Source organism: Galeopterus variegatus, unplaced genomic scaffold (assembly GCF_000696425.1).
Source record: "Galeopterus variegatus unplaced genomic scaffold, G_variegatus-3.0.2 Scaffold487, whole genome shotgun sequence".
Classification (NCBI taxonomy): Eukaryota; Metazoa; Chordata; class Mammalia; order Dermoptera; family Cynocephalidae; genus Galeopterus; species Galeopterus variegatus.
Window position 1 is genome coordinate 324,428 of NW_007726598.1, and position 7,166 is coordinate 331,593.

Consider the following 7,166-nt stretch of genomic DNA (forward strand, 5'->3'; position numbering starts at 1 on the left):
TCATAACCACCTGAAGAAGTTAGAAAAGTAGGCAGTGTCCCCATTTTGCAGATGAAAAGCTAAAGCTCAGAACAGGTAAATGATTTGCCCAAAGCCACACAATGAGGAGCCAACATCCCGTTTTTTCACTTTTCATCTGCTACTTTTCTCTGAGCCTGGCTACCTTTCAGACACAGTTTGATGCAAATCCCAGCTGCACCACTTATCACTGTGTGACTTTGGGTAAATGAGTTCACCTCTCTGAGCTTCAGTTTCCTCATCTGTGAAATGGAGAGAATAATTGTACATCATTCTTTTAGGATTGTGGGAAATGAAAAGATATCTTTTAAACAAGAAAATAAGATGGATGTGTTTTTAAAACTAGCATTGTAAGATCATTGAGTGCATAGCTAAGTACTAAATAAATAATAGTCATGGCTGTTTGGGGGCATAGAGACACGGACTAAAAGCCAAGCTCCACTTCTTAGAGTTGTGTGGGCTTTGGAAACTCATTTCTCCTCTCTGGGACTCTGTCCTCATCTGCAAAATGGATATAACCAGAAGACCCACCACATAGGGCTGTTAGGAGCCCTTAACAGAGTGCCTGGCCTATAGAAGGTCCTCAATGCACAGTAGCTAATAATCACGTATGAAGAAATAATTATAACATTCAGTACTGGCAATCTGATAAACAGAAAAGGCCTTGGTGAAGTGCCCAGGCTAAGGACTTTGAAAAAAACCCTTCCACCCATGGAACGGAAAAGCTAAAGGGAGCCAGAGTTCAAAAATGGAAGATGGAGCAGCTGTTTGTGAGCCCCCAGAGGCAATTTCACCTTGACCCACAAAACTGAAAAGGGGTGTGTCTTCCTGTACAGATAAGGATCAGAAGAACAAAACATGCTATTAATTAATTCTTGCCTATTTTAAGTTTATGGGATATTTTCCCCCCTTAAAAATAAGCTCACAATACAAGTTCAAAAGGTAAACCAGAGAAGGGGTGGGAGCCAGCCCTGCCTTCTGCTTGGCCAGCTCTGCCAGCCTTTGGACTCTGAGGTGGGTGGTCTGGTCCCAAAGCCAAGTTTCCTTGCCTTGGGCCTCTGGGATTAGACCACAGGGGGATCAGAGCCACCCAGAGAGGCAGAAAGCCAGCCCGGGGTATCTCCTGGTCCTTGCCCCCAGTGGGCAACATGAACTGAGAAACCTGGCTGGGTCTCCAACTTCACAAGAGAGAAAAGCAACTTGGCATGTCTTTACTTCCCCCAGGAGGATATGAGTCACAGGGAAGAAGCCAGCGAGGCCTAGCGTGGCTGAGGACAAGAACAGAAAAAGCAAACACCTTCCCATCTGGGTGGCCTTGGGTAAGTCACTTCCCTTTTGCACTTCGTTTTTCTCACCTGTGAATGATGCTAACCTTTAGCCTCCTAGGGTTGGGATGAGGATAATATAAGACAAACTTTGATGTTGTAATGCCCTGGTCAGGGTTCAGATCTTGTACCAGCTAGCCACCATGAAAAAAAAAAGACAAACTTTGGGAGAGCACTTATACAGCATTGTAAGCACTCTATATATTTAGCTGTTTTTATTATCATCTCCCTGACTCTTTTTATTGTGTTAAGGACACAATTTGTTGGAGTCAGACACACCAGAACAGTCTTTATTATCTACCATAAATGTAAGCCTAGTGAGTCACTTCCCCTCTCTGAAACTGAATTTCCTCACCTGCAAAGTGAGGTGGTTGTAAAGATGGAGGGAGATGATGAATAAAAAGGACTTAATATATACCTAGCAATGCCACATAAATAAATAAAACAACTGCTTTATTCTTTCCACTCTCTTCACTAAAGCTGGGAAAATTAGAGAAGCAGCAAGAAGGAATATTACAGCCAACACTTGCACACTGGAATATATGTAAGTGGCCAGTTTACTTGTCAGCTGTTCCTCTAGATCAGAACTTCTGCCATGATGGAAATGTACTATACCTGCACCATCCAGTACGAAGCCACTGGCCACATGTGGCTTTTGAACTCATAAAGTGTGGTTGGTATGTCTGGGGAACTAAATTTTCATTTAACTTTAATTACGTTAAACTTAAATAGCCACATGGGTCTAGGTTTGTGGCTACCATATTAGATGGCATAGCTTAGACAGTAAGCTCTATGACACCAAGGGGCAAATCTGTCCTTTTTGTCCCTATATCCCTAACATCCAGCAGAGAACCTGGCATATAGTAGGTGCTCAGTGTATGGTTGTTGAATGAAAGAGTGAACAGAGGCAGGAACATGGAGTTTCCAAGACTTACTTATATGAAGGCGAAAATAGTGGTTTCTATCTCATAGAGGTATTATGAGAATTAACAAGTTAATATTTGCAAAGGGTTTAATGGAATGCCTGACACATAGCTGGTAAGTGTTATACAAATGTTTGCTGATTAAAAATAAAATTCATCTAGCCTGCGTGAATGCCTCCTTTTTGGAGAATAATTTAGTTATATTTAAGTTTGGTTGCAAGTGCTGGAAAGATTCAAAGTAACAACAGCTTAAATGACACAGAAGTATTTTCTTTCTCTCTTGTAACAAAGCACTCCAGAGCTTTTAGGTTGGCTTCTGGAAGGTGTCAGGAACCTAGGCTCCTTCTTTTTGTTGTTCCACCATCCTCAACACTGACTTCTTCCTCGCAGTCCAAGATAGCTGCTAAAGCTCCAGGCACCAAAGCCACATTCCAGCCAGCAAGAAGTTGGACGGAAGGCAAAGAAAGCCAGGTTCCTCCCTTTAAGGAGGACATTTCCTAGAAGTTACACACACCTGCTTCTATTGTATTGGCTAGAACATGGGCACACACCTAGCTGCAAGGGAGCCTGAAAATGTACTACTGATTCTAAATGTCATAGAAATCAAGGGGGTTATTACTAAGGAAGACAGGGGGAATAGATGTTGAGAGACACTCAGTAGTGCCTCTCCAGAATTCTGGTTTCACCCTAGGATTTGGCACTCAGTGGCTGTTTTAAGAATTTTTAGCTTCGGTATCAAAACACCATGTTGTATACCTTAAATACATACAATTAAAAAGAAAGAATTTGTAGCTATTGGGCTGGCTGGTTAGTTTAGTTGGTTAGAGCATGGTGCTGATAACACCAAGGTCCAGGGTTTAAGCCCTGAAACAGCCAGCTGTCAACAAAACAAAACAAAACAAAAAAAATTGAAGGGAAGGGGGCATACGCATTTCCTCCAAATGGAAGTGGACAACAGGCTCTGCATCCCTGCCTCCCCAGGAAACTACTAAAGTTCCTGTGGAAGCAAAGTAGAGTTTCATAAGAACATAATGGATGGAGAGGAGAAAACCTATGGTGGCCATGAAGCCCCTGATGCCATGTATGTCAAATTGATATCTCCTTTTTTTTTTTTTTTTTTTTTAAAAAGATAACCGGTAAGGGGATCTTAACCCTTGACTTGGTGTTGTCAGCACCACGCTCAGCCAGTGAGCGAACCGGCCATCCCTATGTGGGATCCGAACCCAGGGCCTTGGTGTTATCAGCACCGCACTCTCCCGAGTGAGCCACGGGCCGGCCCAAATTGATATCTTCTGATGGTCATGAATTTATCATGAAAAGAGAACATGCATTAACATTAGGAACGATAAAAGCCATGTTGAGTGGTCCAGGCCAGTTTGCTGAGAACAAAACCAATGAGATTAATTTTAGAGAGATCCCTTCACATGTGCTATCAAAAGTATGCATGTATTTTACCTACAAGTTTCGCTACACTAACAGCTCCACTAAGATTCCTGAATTTCCAATTGCACCTGAAATTGTACTGGAACTGCTGATGGCTGCGAACTTCCTAGATTATTAAATAAAATAAATCATAATCAAAAAATTATAGCTACTTGTAATAGTGACAACACAAATGTGCATGGGACTTTTCAACCCACATTAGGCTTTCATGTCTATTACCTGATCTGATCACTAAAACCCTGCTGAGCAGATACATTATTGTCATTTGTTGTAATTGTTTAGATTATTATCTCTCTTTGAACAGATGAGGAAACTGAGGCACCTGCATTTGGTTCAATGTCTCAAAGACTGTAATTGATTGATCAAGGACTAGAATCTGAGTCTCCCAATCCTCTGTCTTTTTTCCCATTCCATGGCCCTGTCTGCAACTTTGAGGCCCCTGCAGTGCAAGGAAATAAGTAAAAAGACCCTGCATTGGAGCAAAGGAAGACCTGAGACCCGGAGAGCCATCATGGATGGGGTCTGGAGCTCCTCTTGCATCTGAGGACAGTGGCCACAAATGATTATCACCCTCCCCACCCCCAGTCTCACATCCATGTGACCAGTATTTACTGAGAAGTAAGTATGCACCCAGCTAGTGCAAGGGTTCAGGAGACAGTAGAGAACAAGCCAGACAAAATTCCTGCCCTTGTACTCTCCCAAGCCAGTCAAGGAAGACAGATGATAGAGAACTGAATAAATATATTTATTTATATATTTTGTTTGGTTGGTTAAACAATATTCAAGTTTATTAAACAAATTTTAAAAGTATTATAAAATGTTTAACTTTCATGAGCTTCAAGGTTTATGTTGCTCCCAGATTCTGCATGTAACTGAACTTTCAAATCTGCGAACACCCGCTGAATGGATTCCACTCTGGATTCCAAGGCATCAATTTCTTCTTGCAAATTTTTCTTCGCTTCTTCTCACGAGAGCCCCTCGGGACTCGTCTCCACCCCGACCCCCACCTCACTAGGTCAGTCAAAAAATAAGACTACTGGTAAATGGGGAAGGGAGCCAAGGGCCTTCCACTTACTCTGTACCTCACATGTCTCTTCACCATGCCAGACTACAGTCAAGTTCAACAGGGTCTTCTTTCCCTGCTGATTCCACCAAGCCCGTTCCCTTGGATGTAGTTTTGCTGGATAGTAAGTAGGGACAGTGGGAATCTCTTTCATGCATTCACGCGCATCACTAATTAGATGACGAGGCATTTGGCTACCTTAAGAGAGTCATAGTTACTCCCCCTGTTTACCTGTGCTTCATTGAATTTCTTCACTTTGACATTCAGAGCACTGGGCAGAAATCACATCACGTCAATACCTGCTGTGGGCCTTCGTGATATTTACATATTTATGGATTTTGTTCATTTATTCAATAAATGATTGCTGAGTGCCTACTAACCACTGGAACTACTGCAGTGAAAAAGATAGAAATGATCTCCACCAATGTGGAGCTTACGTTCTAGTGAAGGGCAGGGGACATCAAACAATAAGCAGATAAAAATGTATTATAATTTAATATAACATAATAAATATGTCAGGCCATAAATTTCATATATGCGCTGAAGAATATAAATGAGCTGTGGTAGTGACTTCCTTCCTTCAATAGGCAAGTCAAGAAGGAGAGATGTAAGCCCAGGCTCAAGAAATGAAAAGGATCCAGCTTATTCAAAAAATGCAAGGAAAAGCATTCCAGGCAGAGGGAATGGCATGTGTGAAGACCCTGAGCCAAGCCCTCCACTAAGCATTATACACGGGTTATATCTTCACAAACACTCCACTAGGTGGGTGCAATTATGAATAATAGATAATGAGGATCAAAGAGTAAGAGGGACTCCCTTAACACATATATCCTATACACACACATCCCTTAACTCCCTTAAGTGGCAGAGCTGGGGTCAAAACTCATGTCCTTGTTAACACCAAAGCCCATGCCTCAGTCATGAACTTGGACCATTTGTACTCTCTCTAGCAAAGACAGGCATCAGCTGGAGAGGAGGACGTGTGGCAGATACCTCCAAGGGGGTGAAGAGATATTCCCGCCCTGCAACCTGAGCCTCAGGCACAATAACAGAATCAGAGCCACCTTGCAGGACCATGCTGTGGATAGCCACTCCTTAGTCACAGAGCCAGATCCCAGACTTAAGCTGTGATTATCTTGTCACTGTCACTGAGAGGTTCCCCCACACCATTAAAGAATACCTTGCCTGACTTTCCCTTCTCCTTTCACTGAGGCATGAGGACAATTGGGGGAGAGTGGTGGGCAACTGGGAAATAATAATGTGACACCCCCACACCATTAAAGAATACCTTGCCTGACTTTCCCTTCTCCTTTCTTTGAGAAGAAATCACTGAGGCATGAGGACAATTGGGGGAGAGTGGTGGGCAACTGGGAAATAATAATGTGACATCATGATACTTATGTATTGGTTTTCATCCACGGTTCCTGGCTCATGCTACTCCCTGATCTTCTCCTGCCCTCCTTTCACCTGCTCCTTTTTCTCCCTGAGGCAGGAAATTCTCTGACCTACCTTGTCTGATTATAGGAAATAAGACCCCCCACTTCAGGAGAGACCCTGCCCCATATCTGGAGAAAGGAATGCTGCACAGACAGGCCAAGAAGAACCTGAACAGACAGACCTTGTGGGTTTCCCCACCCAAACTGTTAGTGTTAGATCACACCCTTTTTGTCCAATCACATTTCTACATGCTTCTTCATGATTCAGTCAGACCTACATAATGAAGCTTCCATAAAAACCCAAGAACACAGGGTTCGGGGAGCTTCCAGATAGCTGAACACGTGGAGCTTCCTGGAGGGCAGCACACCCAGGTAGGACATGAAAGCTCTGTGCCCCTTCCCCATACCTTGCCCCATGCATTGCTTCATCTGTATCCTTTGTAATATCCTTTATAATAAACCAGTAAACATAAGTGTTTTCCTGAGTTCTGTAAGCTGCTTTAGTAAATTAATCAAACCCAAGGAGGGGGTCATGGGAACCCCAATTTATAGCTGGTCAGACAGAATTTCCAAAGGCCTGGCTTACGACTGACATCTGAAAGAGGGGGCAGTTTTGGGGACTGAGCCCTCAGCCTGTGGGATCTGATGCTATCTTCAGGTAGATAGTTTCAGAGTTAAATTGGAGGACACCCAGCTGGAATCGGTTGAAGAATTGCTGGCTTGCTTGCCAGTGAATAGAAATTTCCATACATTTGGTTATAGAAGTCAGTCTTCTGTGTTGATGATTTGTTGTTGAGTAAAAGTAGAAGAAAAACAAATAGTTTGTGTTTTGTTTTTCCAAACAAACAACAACAATAGTAATGGCAAAAAATTTTATAGTGCTTACTGCATTGGTATCATGTATACCCACTTGTTTTTTTTTTTTTTTTTTTTTAAAGATGACCGGTAAGGGGATCTT

General features: G+C 42.7%; 1 pseudogene; it reads left to right on the forward strand.

Annotated features, from left to right (window-relative positions):
* The first annotated feature begins 3,297 nt into the window (after window positions 1-3,297).
* Window positions 3,298-3,827, forward strand: LOC103587804 (annotated as a pseudogene).
* Window positions 3,828-7,166: the final 3,339 nt, after the last annotated feature.